The following is a 15826-nucleotide window of genomic DNA, read 5'->3' as shown; positions in this document are numbered from 1 at the left end:
CAGTGGCACGGTCTTTACCCCACTGTGTACAAGCAGTAGTTGCAGCTGCAATGGCAGTACAGGCTTCGACCTCAGTAGTTTTATTCCACCCTCTCACTTTGAGAGTGCCTCATGCAGTCACGATTATTTTACTGCAAGAGAAGGTAGCATATCTTTCCCTGCTAGGCATCTTTCCTGTATGACTATATTGTTGAGCCAACCTCATATGACAATTGAACGATACACGACTTTGAACCCTTCTATCTTGCTCCCAATCCATGCAGATGGCACACCACACAGCTGCCTGCAGGTGATTGAGCAAAAGACACTGCCTAGAAAAGATCTTACGGATGTTCCCTTGGATGAAGCCGAGGTGACATACTACGTGGATGGCTGGTGCAAAAGGGGTCCTGCAGGACAGAACCTAGTGGGATATGCAGTAGTTTCTGATACTGATATTATAAAAGTGAAACCTTTACCACACAATTTATCTGCACAGGCAGCAGAATTGATTGCCTTGACATGAGCATGTACCTTAGCAAAGGGTAAATGTGTGAACATTTTTACTGACAGCCCGTATGCTTTTTCTACTTTACATGTTTTTGCGCAACAGTGGAAAAATCGAGAAATGATAACATCTACTGGAAAACCAATCAATCATGCACAGTTTATTTTAGATCTTTTAGAATCTATTCAGTTACCTCAGAAAGTAGCTATTTGTAAATGCACAGCTCATACCAAGCAACAGGATAGGATTTCAAAAAGTAATGCGAGAGCTGATACAGCTGCAAAACAGGCAGCTTCAGAAGTATTTCTTTTGAATGAGGAATTACAACTCTCTGAGATTTTAGACTTAGAAATGTTAAAGACAATGCAGACACTTACTACGCAGGCTGAAAAACAACGATGGAGGAGCAATTCTCGAAAAGGGGCTGTACATCTCTAAAGAAGGGAAACCGATATTACCATCTAACTTGTTTAGATATGCAGCTTTGTTGAGCCATGGGCAATGCCATGTCTCAACAGGGGGGATGGTACAGCTGGTGAACCGAGTGTTCACGACATATGGATTCTTAAACTACTCTAAAAAATTTTGTTTGATGTGCCATATTTGTAACAAACATCATGCACAAGGGGCGTTAAAGCCCAAGCAAGGGAGTTTCCCTACACCACCGTATCCGTTTCATACTATCTGTATGGATTTCATAGAATTGAACAAATGTGAAAATAAGAAGTATTGTCTTGTCATTGTAGATATGTTTTCCAGATGGGTGGAAGCCTTTCCGACCAAAAATCCATTTGCGGCTACAGTTGCAAAAATTCTTGTTAAAGAAATCATCCCTGGATTCGGCATTCCGGAAAGGATCTACAGTGACAATGGTACACATTTTGTAAACCAAACCATACAACAGCTAAGTAAGCATTTTGGTATTTCTTTAAAAAATCATTGTACATATAATCCGCAATCTGCAGGGTTAGTTGAGAGGCATAATGGAATTTTAAAGAGTAAGCTAAGAAAGTTAATAGCAGAAACAAAGAGAAATTGGGTGTACTGTCTGCCCCTGGCACTGTTGAGCATGAGAACTGTTCAGAATGCAAAAGGATTGACTCCTTTTGAAAAAAACTATTCGGAAGGGTTTATTATATACCTCAGTGGAAACCTCTCATGCCTGCAGACCAGGAAGCCGACTGTACAATAGCAGAGTATATGAGAAATTTGTTGAATTCTAAACATCTGTTGCAGTCAAATTCTGTTTCAGATAAAGAACAAACCAGACCATCAGAAGTGGCAGTGGCTCCAGGAACTTGGATCTGGGTGAAGACAATAAAAAAGAAGAACTGGATGTCACCAAAGTGGGAAGGTCCATATCAAGTGCTTCTGTCGACACACACTGCAGTCAAGATCACAGAGCATGCCTCGTGGATCCACCTGACACACTGCAAACTAGTTAAGAACTTTGAACTGGACAAAAATCTTGTCACATGTCAAGAGCAAAAATGATAGAGTCCAGAAAAAACAGGAAAGCAGAACAATCATTTCCTCAGAAGTATTGCATAATCATCCTGTTAACTGTACTAGTGACAATAATCTTTTTGTTGTGACCATTCCTTTTTCCAGCCACACAAACTGAACTGAAAAAACGTGAAGCGTTACTCATAGACTGGCACCCAAACTTCAACACTTTCCATGCAATTAAATATGTGTATGCTGAGATTTTCAATGTTTTGAATTGCTGGATTTGCACAGCTTTGCCGACAGCATACGGGGGTTATTAATGACTGCAGTCCCCTTAGGGGTCAACGAGACCTGGGAAAACTTGATTTATGATACCTCAACCATTACATCACAAGATAAAATAGCATTGCACTTGTCTATTCTGTAAAAGGGAACTGTGTGTTTTTATAAAAATGATACTGTTCAGGTGGGTTGGAGAAATTGCAATGTCACTGTTCCTTATAAATGTTACACTAAAGCTAACAATGCAGGTTCTTATTGTAATACAAACTATGATTCATTTTTTGAATTGATGTACAAAACAACTGATGAAGTAAAACATGATTCTGTTCTTTATAAACAACTGTCTATAATTATTAGAAAAATGTTTCATGCAGGGCAAGTGTATATTCATAGCAAAGTTACTACTAAAGTAGAGGACTGTTATTTTGTATGTGGCAGAAAGGCATACAAGTGGTTACCTGAGAATTGGTCCGGCAGTTGTTTTTTGGGCTACCTGGTTCCGGCCATACGACACACGGCGGTCTTACCTCGTGGAAAAATTCAGAATGTCTGAGAGGTCGTCAAGAAACCTGTAAATCCAGTGGGGCAAATCAATGCACGCTGGAAAAAACTTCATTTTATAGGCGATAAACTGACACACATCGACTTGAGTGACAGTGTTATATCGTGGGCAGGCATATCACCAGCATATGGAGCAGTGAAATCGATCTGGATGCTGAGAAAACTGTCTAAACTTCTCAAAGTAATGAGTAATGCAACTTTTTCCACTCTCGAATTGGTGTCTGATGAACTGAATGCCAAGAGAACTGTAGTGCTTCAAAACCACATGGCTCTCGTCTTCACCCTAGCGGCAAGAGGCGGTACTTGTGCTTTAATCCAGGAGGAGTGCTGTTCGTATATTCCTGACCATAAACATGAGATAGACAATCACCTTGAGGTAATTCAGCAAGTGTTGGCCATGACCAAACCAGGACCAAACCCACTGATGGACTTTTTCCAGAAATGGTTTGGGGGTGGGGTACTATCCTAATGAACATTCTGATTGCTATTTGTGTAGGAATGATCCTACTGGGAGTATGTGTTTGCTGTGGCATCCCCTGCATGAAAAGACTGATTAAAGACTTTATAGACATGTCAGTTTCTGAAACCTTATATCAAAGTACTGAGTTTGAAGAACTGTTAAAAGATTGAAAATGCTTTCATAAGTTTAAACTGAATGACTCTCTTAACTGCAAATCCTAAGTGGGAAGAGGTTAGGAGAAGAAAAAACTGTTTATGCTTATTTTGAAAGTAGAATAAAAGTATTAAATGTAGTGACATGTCAGAAAAATATGTATTAGTGTATGTATTAGTAATATGCTTAGTGCATTTAAGGCTTGAAAAGTGTTAACACATTTATTCTATTTCACACTGCATAAAATCTGTACAAATTGCAGAAGCTTTCTAACCTTGTATTGTCATGACATATGCGCAGCTATAATCTTTGCTTATGCTTTGGAAATTTACAGGGAAGCAGATAATTTCTGCTTGTGTCAGGAAAATAATGAATAGATGAGACTTAGACAAGGAGTTCCGCTTGTGCTGTGAGAAAATACACAGCTGCAGAAGCTATAGATAATCAGAACAAAGACTGCTTGAAAATATGAACTGCAATCAGCATTTGCTTGTGCCTAAGCTAGAAATGTACCTTGAAATGTAACACATGTATTAGAACTATACAATAGAAGCTTGTAACGGGCTAGTGCCCACCAAGGCCAGGTTGTTTTTCTCAAAATGTTTTTCATAAATCCAGTCATGTCAGCAGAAAATCTGAGTAACATCTGCTGTAGAACAATACTGAAAGTTGTGTTTGATTATGTCAACTATAGAAGGCAATGTCTTGTAGAACAGTATAAGAATAGCATACTTCCTGTTAGTAGTTAGGCAAAATCCTGTATTTGCATGTTTTTGTCTCCTTGCAGCAAGTTATTAAATGTGCCTTATCTGAACCTTACGTGTATTGGTCTTTGAAATTTTTTCCTTTGACAGCCACCATTGTAGGCATACCAAAAGAACATAAGAATATATTAAAACCCCCATTTCATCCTATCATATCTGGAAGTAAATCCAAAACATTTCAGATAGGAGTTGTTATAGACAGATGGGTGAAACCAATCTATAGAAATATTTCACATCTTATCAAGGATTCTTGGATATTTCTGGCCCATCTTACACCTGATACATGGAAAGAGAATTTAACATATATCACCATTGATGTGGTGGATTTATTTTCATGTATCCCTAAAGAACAAGGACTCAAGGGTTTTTGTAGTAGTTTAAGGAAATATTCAGGGATGACCTGGGATCGTATAAACCTCATTACTGATATGATGGGGATTATATTGGAGAACAACTTCATATATTATGAAGGGGAATACTTCAAACAGACAAGGGGTGTAGCTATGGGGGCATTTTGTGCCACCATATTTGCCAATATGGTTATGCTAGAGTGGGAAATCCAACATTTATTCAGCAGTAAATATTTCAAATATGTCTCCTATTACACCAGATTTTTGGATGACATGTTTGTTTTGTGGAAAGGGCCCATTGAAATTATCAATTAATTCATTGACTATTTGAATAATACAAGTAGTTTCCTCAAGTTTACACGCAATGTCAGCAATAAGGGTATTCCGTATTTGGATACATATATAAGGTATACAGACACAGGATTCCAATCAGAGATATACAGGAAGAAAACATTTTCTAATCGTTATATGAAATATACAAGTCATCATCCTAAGCATATGTTAAAAAACATATTTAAGGGATGATGTATAAGAGCTGCTAGGATGTCCTCTGATCATGAAGTTATGGTTAAAGAAATTGAGTTTATAACCTCTATGTTTATTAAAAGAGGTTACCTGGAGTGGTTACTTAAGGATGTCTTAGGATATATTATAAATGAATGGGGAAAAAATGCCCACCTATATTAGGGATAGGCCAGGAGGACATTAGGCAGATGAACAGAAATTTAGAAACAGTCCCAATTAACAGAGTCTGCACTCTTACATATTCACCATATGCGAATGAAGTTATGAATATTATTTCTAGGTATTGGAAGAGTTTAACAGTTGTTGATGAAGTAAAAGAAATATTGGGGGATAAACCTTGTTTTGTGTACAAGATGGGTATGAACATTAAGAGGCTTCTCCAGTTAGGCATCACAAAAATAGAAGGTTACAATTCTAACAAAGCCACCGTGAGATGTGGGTCATGTAATCAGTGTTACTTGATTAATGAGAGAGATGGAGTAAAATTACAAGATTTAAATAAGACATATTAAATTTAGAAAAGGGAATTGTAACAGTAGAAATATCATTTACCTGGCAGGTTGTACATCATGCCCCGCATACTATATCGGCAAGACAGAGACACAATTTAGAAGACATATTTACGATCACATGTACAGAATAAAAGTGAAAGATACAAAAAATGCACTGTACAGACATATAGAGAAATAAGATGATCAACATAGTTTTAGGTTTGCCAATATTGATCAGATTATTACTTCAAATGTGGGGGTGGTAATTTCAAAACCCTATTGAGTAAAAAAGAAAGTATTTGGCAGATGTTGACAGATGCTACAAGGGAGCCAGGTATAAATGACTTTATTTCTATGAAACTATTTCTTTTGTTAGCTTAACAAATTATAGCTCAGTTATCAGTATATAGTTTCAGTCTTTTTTGGTATTTTGATTATCAAATTTATCGAATATGTATTTTTTATTTTTTATATAATGTGATAGTATTGTTATTTATGTTTTTATTTTTATATAATAGTATTTATGAGATTAAGTTTTAAATACAGGTTTTAAACTGTAGGGTATATAACAAGTTTAGTGTAAACTATAATTATTTTTATGAATGAATTTATTTATTTATGGTTACAAGTACTGGCACTTTAAATTCAATATATAGAATGGTGCCAAAAAGTTTTTAAATGAATGGTATTGAGTTCACATCAGCTGTTTTGAGGAAGTCTGTGGTGCGCAGATGAAAGCGCTTAACACTTTGGAATTATTGCTACATTATGGTGCTGTGAGCATTTATTAAATGATCTATTACTTAGATTTTTTTCTTGCCTTATTCGAGTTTGCCTACCACTCTACATTTTAAAGCATAGCAGTGACGGTCGGGTTGCCATCTTGGGTGACTGTTTCATGAGTTGTAAACATGAAGTAAGAGAGTGATTATACAATCTTTACAATGGAATAAAAACCATGGAGTCAAACTATTTTATCCAGGAGGGGCATCTGTATGAATACTGTCAAGGAGATTTACAATGTATTTTTGGTAATTCATTTGAAGTAGAAGAGAGATGGGAGTGGAGGTAAGGAATATGTAGTTGGGGGTAGAAGAGATGGAGGGTTGCTGAATTCTTGTAGGTAGACTGTTCAATAAAGTACTAAGGAGCATGTTCTCACCTAAAATTATATTATGTGGAAAATAAATCGTGAACAGCTGGACTAGAGTTGTTTTACTTTAAATCAAAATCAAAAATACGTTCTAAGTAGAGCAATCAATAACTCTCCACTCCCCTCCACAAAAATTTAAGTTCACCTTGAATTTTGATATTACATCAGTAAATATGATTTTTCAGATCATCATCTTATATTTAAGACTGTAGTTATCTTTTAGCAACTTGAATAAAAATAGTTCACCCATCAATATCATAATGACTTAATTAATTTCTTGGACGTCACTATCTACAAGAATGAGAATGAGTGTAAGTAGGAGTCTAACATTTATAGAAAACCAACATATTTCAATGCCTACTTACATTTTGACAGCCAGCACCCCCTTTGGCAGAAAAAGAACTTTGTTAGAGAGCAACTAATAAGGCTGAGTAGTCTAGTGACTGATGACCAGATATTCCAGGTGGAGACAGCTTTTATGATTAATCTTTTCACTGAATGTGGTTATCCCTCTATGTTGGTGGATGATATCTACCAGTAGGTCTGTGAACACAGAAACACAAAATATGGAGCACTTTTAAGACATTCACATGTATCAGAGAACAAAGAGCATTCGGTCAAGCATGAGAATTCTACTCAAGTTTTTCTAATGGAATTTTGTAGAGATTTCTCCTGTTTGAAACAAACTATTAACAACCATTGAATAACAGTCTTTAGAGCTTTTGGGATGTTTGACCAGGATGGGATACAACCCAAATTTGTTTACAAAAATAGTAAGAACCTTGAACTCCTTTTAGAAAATAACAGGGATGGTAAAGGCATTGTGGTTAAGAATGCCAGCATGAAATGCTGTGAGACTTGCAAAGAATGTAGATTTATTTTACAGGCCAAACACTACATGGTGGCAGGTTACCCTAAACTGATAACTTTAACTGTGAAATGAAAGGGGTTGTGTGCATAGCTTTTTGCTCTTCTTCCCCTGCATTCTATGTTGGCAAGACCATCGGTCCTTTGAGAAAAAGGATTTACCACCATATTTATGCCGTCAAAAAGACATACAACATCAACTCTTTGTACAAGCCTTCCATTAAATGCATGGACTTTAAAAAATTTGGGGGTTCTGTTCTTGAGAAAGTTCTAGTGCCTACTAGAGGTGGGGATTGCGAATTCCATCTAGAAGAACGTGAACTGTTTTGGCAGGTGCTTTAGAATGCAGGAACATTCCCTGGATTAAATTACTTTGTTTCCATAAACCCATTATAAGAATTAAGGCAGCTAGTATTCATCAAGATTCCTGGTATTTTAGTGTCCGGTGCATACTTATAGTTCTGGTGATCTACATACTGCTCCTAGTCAGTTCCTGAGTCACAAGTGTAATATATTGCTATTACCTTAAAGTTCAGTTTCTCTTGTACCCTGTTCGTCTGTATTGGCACTGAAAAGGATCCGTGTGTCAGTCCTTTTATCCAAATGGGATCGCATCACTTTCAGTACTAAAAAGGAGTCATTTTTCAATACCAGGACCTGTCTCACAAGGGGAAAACTGCATTTATCTTTTTTGACAGGAATGATTTCAAAGCAATCAAAACTCAGAGAAGTATATTCAATGTTGTTTCTCAATTTTGTATATAGTTGGGAGGTTTGTTGGGACTTAAAGTTGCTGTTCTGTTAACATTACTTTTTCAGAATTAAAATGAGAAAGGTTTATGGCAAAATTATACTACCTGTAGTATTTCCACAGACCAAGCAGATAACAGTTAATTTTAATTTTGAGTTTTGTCCTGACAGTAAAGGCTGGTAGATATTATAGACTTATATTTTGACAAGTTTGTCCCCGACTTCTCATTGAATAAACACACACGTGAATGTCGGTGAACACAATCCTCTGTACTCTGTGGAACGGATGTTATCAGCCATTGTTACTGATATCTCTATTTTTAATTTCTGGTTAAACCTCCCCTATCACATATTACCCATCCCCTTTCTTGTTTTAATTTACTCAAGAGGACCGATTGGCTTTTAAAAACTAAAACTTAACATGACAGCTAAATTTAAACAAACAAAATCTTATAACAGCTGCTGAAGAGACTCTAAAAACTAATATTTAGTGCTTTTGTTCACTTACGTCTCTTCGGCAGCCGTTTTAAGTTTTTGACCATTTGATTTTTGTCATTGTGAGATGGAACAGTACTCAGCAGGAATGGGTGTTGCATTTCTAAACTGGTGTGTAAAACAGTAAGCATCAAACTCCACTCGGGTAGTTTCACAACTTGGGGGAGGGGGGGGGGGCTGAAGGAGATCAAAAGGGAGAGGAGGACAGGACCTTTCTGACCCATTCGGAAACAGCCAGTCTTTTGAGAATGGAGTTAAATCTATCATATCTGAACTTAATCTGTCTGGTTTTTATAGTTAAACATTTTTGTTACAATTTTAAAGACTTCATCCCCTTTCTTTAGTGCCTCTTGTTATCCACGGTAACTGTCATACTCAAGTTTGAATCACCTTGCTGTGGTCTGCAGAACTTCACCTAATAGTTCTGTGTCCTACAGAGGTACAGTTGTAGAAATTGCTTCTTTTTTATACTAGACAGAGACGTGAAATACAGATTAGCAAAATACTAAGTTTAGCCTTCATTATTGTGTCTTCCACATGCTGCTGTTCTGATAGATGGGGTGTGGAGTGGAGAGCAGGATAACAGCTTTTCTGATGTTGTACCACTTGCAGACATTGTGATTATCTTTACACCTTTTATTAAGGTGGCTGTCTGTCCATTAGGTGGCGGGTGTGGTGTGGTACCCTACTACTATATCAACAACAGGAAGCAGGATTCTCCTTATGTTTGTGTACTGGGCATGTCTATATGTATGGTGCTTGTGCATGTTGTGGAGGAAACAGGGACACTTCTAACTTTATAGACTCTTCCATACAGAATCATGCCTGTATCTGACAGGCTGATAGAATACAGTTAGTTGTTTTTCTATTACACTCCCATCTTTAGTATTTACATTCCTGAATGAAGGCATATGAGAGAAGCACTAAGTGAGTGGAATGTGGCAGGGACTGAGCTCATCCATTTTACCTTATGTAAGTATACTGCATTTCATTGTGTTGAGGTACTTTTGTTTATCTGTTTTATCTACAAAGGTCAAGTTCTTTTGCAGTGTTCCCACCAGTGAGTGTCTGGTGCATACTTAAAGTTCCGTGATCTACATACTGCTCCTAGTTAGTTCCAGACAGTATCATTCCATCAGAACTTTCTACTATTGTCACAGTTAGCTAGAAAATGTGCATTCAAAAATACAAATGTTCTGGTTTCTTCATTTTTTGTTGGTCATTCTGTAGGTTTTATGTTTTTTTTTTCAGTTTTACTATTTATTTATGAGACAGAGTCATTCTAATGCATGTATTCAGAGAGGCATAAATGTATGTGTGGGAACCAGGATCCAAAAACTCCATAACCCTGGCTAGAAGGAGCATGTGAAATAGAAACAAAAAAACTTAACAATAGGGAAACAGTACAAAATATTACCAGCTTCATGCAAACAGCACTATAAATAGCTGTGCATATAATACTAAGAGGGAGCAGAAGAGAATTTTAGAGTGTGAACTATTATCTGCCTTGCAGTGCAAGCAAATAGTTAAAGTAATGTTATGAAAATAAATTGCAACTTAAGTACTCAGATGTAAATTTTTCAAATGAAAGTCAGTTATCCATACAAAGATTTCTGTGTCAGGCCTAGAAAAATAAGTTTTCTCTCTAGCAGATATTAATCAGTCTCTTCATAAAGGCAAGAGTAAATACTCTGCATGTGTGCACTCTCTCTTACATGTGCACATGCCAGTGCACACACACAAAGCTCAGAGTTTCAGATACCTAGCATTTTTTTGAGGGAGAAAGAGAGGAAACCATGGGGAGAACTTTTAAACTCTATATAGAATACAGAAAATCTGACTGCGACAGTGATGAAGTCTGGTGCTTTAGTATGATTCAACAGGAAGCTGCAGCCTACATCAGTTTTATATATGTGGACACTTTGCAGTAGGTCCTGTGATGTTGCTTTCTTCAGAGTTGTATGTACATTTTCTTTGCTTGGTTCTTCTCTCTCTGCATAGCAGACATGTTGCTGTAGGTCTGTTAAGTCTGCATTCCAACAGAAAGCTTTGCAAACGTTCAGATCAGCTGCTTGTGACATGACTATATATATATATATATATATATATATATATATATATATATATATATATATAGAGAGAGAGAGAGAGAGAGAGAGAGAGAGATCTAGGACTATTGAATGAAAGTTCAATAGTCCGAATCCACAATCACTGAACACACTTTAACGAAAGTGATTTCAGCGAAAATACACTTTCGTTAAAGTGTGTTAAAAAAATAAATAAAACATTACTTTTACTGTTTTGCAGGGGGGGCAAGCCCCCCTGCATCCCCCACACCCCCATACTTAAATATTCTCACTCTGAGGTCGCACTACAGTGGGGAAAAGGGAATTTTCCCTTATCCCCCCTGTAGTGCGATCTCCGCAACAGGTATATTTATGGGAAAGTGCCTTTCGGTGAAAAGCACTTTCACGCAAGTATGCCTGGATGAATCTGTTTTGGTTATATTACCGTTCGGTGATCCGTACATATCCCATATACATATATATATATATATATATATATATATATATATATATATATATATATATATATATATATATATATATATATATATATATATATATATATATATATATATATATATATATATATATATATATATATATATATATATATATATATATATATATATATATATATATATATATATATATATATATATATATATATATATATATATATATATATATATATATATATATTTACATTAATTAGAGACATTGACCAAATAAGGTCCTACAAATTAATATACATTTTCTGAAGTAAAAGAAATGTATAACTTGAATTATTGTAATCATATAATATGTGATTCACCACCTTTTCTCAAAAAGTCACCAGTTTTATGAGGGAATAGGAATTAAGAAGAGGCACCTGGATAGAGCTAAAATATAAGTCTAATTTAAGGACAGTTAGAGGTATGAGTCAGTGACCAGCATCAGCAGCTACCAGATTTCGTTATAAAACCTACTAATGTACTTAGGCATTTACATAACTACAAGAGCTGAAGGTTTCTGAATCAGATATCTTTCATCCATTGATCAGAATGACCTGATGCACGCATACTGACAACACCAGTGGCTTGTTATACCAGTGATTGTTATGACAGACTTTAGTTTCCTGTTAAGATTAATAGAGTGCACAGTTCTTTTATATAGAGTTACTGATATATGTTATTTTTATGAAGTTATGTAAGGGCACAGCTTATGTGATTTCAGTATGTACCTGCTGGAAGTGTGGTAGGGCAGAAAGCAGAATGCAAAGTGTTTTACATGCCTATTGCCAACTACTTCGATAACGATTTTTTGTTCATGCTGTAAAGGGACTTTAAGTGGTTTGCTTCTGTGTTTATGTATATTTTCAGAGTTAATGTTAAATTGGGGAACATTTTTACAATTACTTGAATGTTGGTATCCCAGAATTCCATTGGAGTGGGTGGAGTTACATTACTACGCATACAAATTTTATGTTAATCAGTGGCTAAATGTTTGGCCAGTTGTACCTACTTCTCATGGGCATTTGTCCAGAGTTTTGATGTCTTCTGGTTGAAAGGTATGCTCTTTGTCAACTACAACTGATGCATGTTTTGGCAGTTTGGTTTTAGGGAGAGTTATGCACAAGTTTGTGTTCTGGGTTGATAATACTTGAAGCATTTAGCATTATACATTTTATACCTTATTCATGAGTATTTTATATATAATAATTTTAATGTTTTCCATTTATTGGACTTTGTTTTTAAATGTATTCTTAGCATTATTTCTTCATTTTACAATAACAATTTATGTGTGTTTAACTTTTGTAATGCTTGGTACCTTTAAGGCTTTTTAAGGAATGCAGGGAGTTGTTACATTGTTTTTGAGGAAGTTCCTCCTTTACTGGAACAAAAACGCTTAAACTATTAAACTGTCAGTGCGCTGTGACTTTTCTGGTCAGTGTTTTTTTTTTTTGTGTCTTAATTATGTTAAATTTCGTGTTATTGAAGTATTGGACTTGTCCATAATTATAATTGTTTAAAAAACTGTCCAAACTAGCTGACAATATCATCATTTTACTATGTGTTATTTTTATCTGTTTAATAAATTATTGATTCCATCAGCTAAGCCTGAGAAAATTGTCTACTAGGATCAGAACTCTCCCTCAGTAGAAGCAGATAGAGACATAGATATATTAGATAGAGATATAGACAGACAAGACACAGAAACAAACCTGTTAATTTGTCTTGAATGCCTGTGTAAGTATGCACAAATGGCCTTAGTTTAAACATACAGTCTAAGTGTGTAGTTTCTGCTGCTGAATATGTCATCTAGTCCTGAGAATTGTGACAATGATAAAAGCATGGAGAACTTACTCGGATTAGCTTTTGAAATAAAATCCCTCCTTAACAAAAAACACAGTACAGCATAATTCTAAGAAACAGTCTCAGAAAAATGACTTATATACAAACTATCTTAATTAAAGGAAAAAATATAGAACTCTCACCTAGTCCAGCCAAAGATGCAAATCAAGGAAACAAGCAGACTCATCTGTTTTCCTCTTCTTGTGTCTATTGGGTAGCCATAAAGGACCTAACTAACAGAATAACAGATTCACCCTTTGCATCCTCTTCCCTCTCCAGTTACTCACCTATCTCATAGTAGTGTCAAAGACTACCTTCTCTGACAGTCTAACCCAAGCTTAAATAATTATCCTGTCCCCAAACCAAACCATATAATCTCAGCTAACTATACTCTGGCCTTGTGTTTTAAATATGTTTCCCACAAAGGAGTCTTCAAACATTTAAACAAACTTAATCCTCCTCCAAACGTAATAGACTACATCCTGCCTTCCTTAAAATGGCAACCTCATATGTAGCAAAGCTATTTTTCCACATTTATTAGTTTTCTGTATTTACTGGACTGCTACTCAGTCAATTCAAACACTTGGACATAATATCTCAACCCAAAATCTTATAGCCCCAATAAACCCAATAATACCAGTATAATCTCAAAACTCTGCAGTCTAACAGAAATTGTGGGGGGGGGACAGTCTACTAACAATTAGTGGATCATATAAACAAACATGATCTACTTATAAATAACCAGCATGGGGTTTGAGCAGGCATTAGCATCATAACTATGTTCTGTAATATTACTAACTCTATATATTCCAATATGAATAATGACCTCTTTACAAATGTATTTATTCATTTATTTTACATTTGGTTACTGGGAAAGTCCAACTGGACAAAAGTCCTTTTTCAGCGGAGGCCCGGGGAGAAAAGCTCCACATTTAACATGTAAAAAAGTGTCCATGTACACAGTTACAGAGTTATAACTTCATACAGATTACATCAAATAAAACTAGAATAGCAACAGAAAAAAGCCCTTACATCAAATAGTGCTATGATGCATTATACAGATTATATTAAATAAAAATTAGGGTGTCGACAGAATAATAAAACATTACATAAAATAAAACTAGGATACCTTTATCTGTTCATTGCCTGAGGGTACAGATGTTAACAAAAGATAGAGTTAGACTAGCTTGGGGAGTCACAATTACAGATCCAGTTAGTTTGGAGGTTTGTTTTTAGAGACTTCCTAAACAGTTCTAGAGACATTGTGGCTGAAATATTAATGGGCAGAGTGTTCCATTTTTTGGCTATAACATTTGAATATAGAGAGTCTCCTTCGGAATTGCTGGCTTTAGTGATTTTAAGTAGAGATTTGTTATTAGAGCATAGAACTTTAGTTCTGAAGTAAGGATGTATTAGGTTTTGTAATGCAGGAGTTTTATCTGGGTAGTAGAGAATCTTATGTGTTAGTATAAGCTGGTTATAAAGGATAAGATCAAGCCAGTTGAGCTGTTTTAGGGGAAAGGAGTGATGTGTATGATGTGAGCTATTGCTGGCAAACCTTGCAATTTTATTGTAGCAGGCCTCAAGTTTAGATGAGTCTGATTTTCTGAGATTGGTGAGAATAGGGGCGACATAAAGAAGGGTAGAGATGAAATGTGTTGGGGCTATTTTAGCCATGGTGGTGTTTGTGAGGAATTCTTTATTTCTATACAATGACCCCAGCTTTTTATGAACTTTATTTATGGTGAGTGAAATATGAACGTCAAATTTCATATAACAGTCAATTTCGACTCCTAGGAGTTTGGTCTGAGTAATTGGAGAGAGTTGTATTATTGTTAGAGGTGATAGAAAAAGTGGGTACATAAGTGAAGTGGTTAGTCGGGTAGAATATGAGAAGTTTGGTTTTGTTAGGTTTAAATATTAGCTGAGATTCAGTAAGCTATTCTTCAACAGACTGATAAGAGGCCTGTGTTTGTGAGTGGAGTTCTTGGAGGGAGGGAGAGGTGCAGATTAGTGTAGAGTCATCAGCATATTGGATGACTGAGGCATGTAGAGTAGAAGTGTGGAGGTTATTAGTGAAGACAGAGAAAAGTAAAGGACCCAGGATAGAGCCCTGAGGAACACCCAGTGTAACTGGTAATAAAGGAGAGAGTTCCTGTCTCCAGTGAGCTGCTTGTTGCCTACCTAACAAGTAGCTTTGAAACCATGTGATGGTGGATTTACTAAGATTAAGTTCTGAGAGGGAATTAATGAGTTTGTTATGGTTAACCATATAAAATGCTTTTGAGAGATCCAGAAAAATGGCAGAGACAATGGTCTTTTCATTGATATGACCAGTGCCTTTAATGTTAAAACATTAACTTAACCAAAAACTAGAAGTACTAAACTTTAGCCACAGTGTGCACCATTGCTTCTCTAACTGCCTGCTTAACTGAAACTTTCAAGTAAGCAGTAGCTGAAATGTAAGTACAAAACTCTTACATCAAGTGTCCTCCAGGGTCATATTTTGGGCCAATTCTCTTCTCCCTCTTCCTGAATGATTTAACCCAAGATCTCATCTCTCTCCATGTAATAAGGAACACAGATGACTCCCTCACCGTAAGCTCAGATAAACATTGCAGTACCTTCCAAACTAAACAGTAA

Source organism: Protopterus annectens, chromosome 14.part0, assembly GCF_019279795.1.
Source record: "Protopterus annectens isolate FY-2018-M chromosome 14.part0, PAN1.0, whole genome shotgun sequence".
Lineage (NCBI taxonomy): Eukaryota > Metazoa > Chordata > Ceratodontiformes > Protopteridae > Protopterus > Protopterus annectens.
This window is presented reverse-complemented; position numbering follows the sequence as displayed.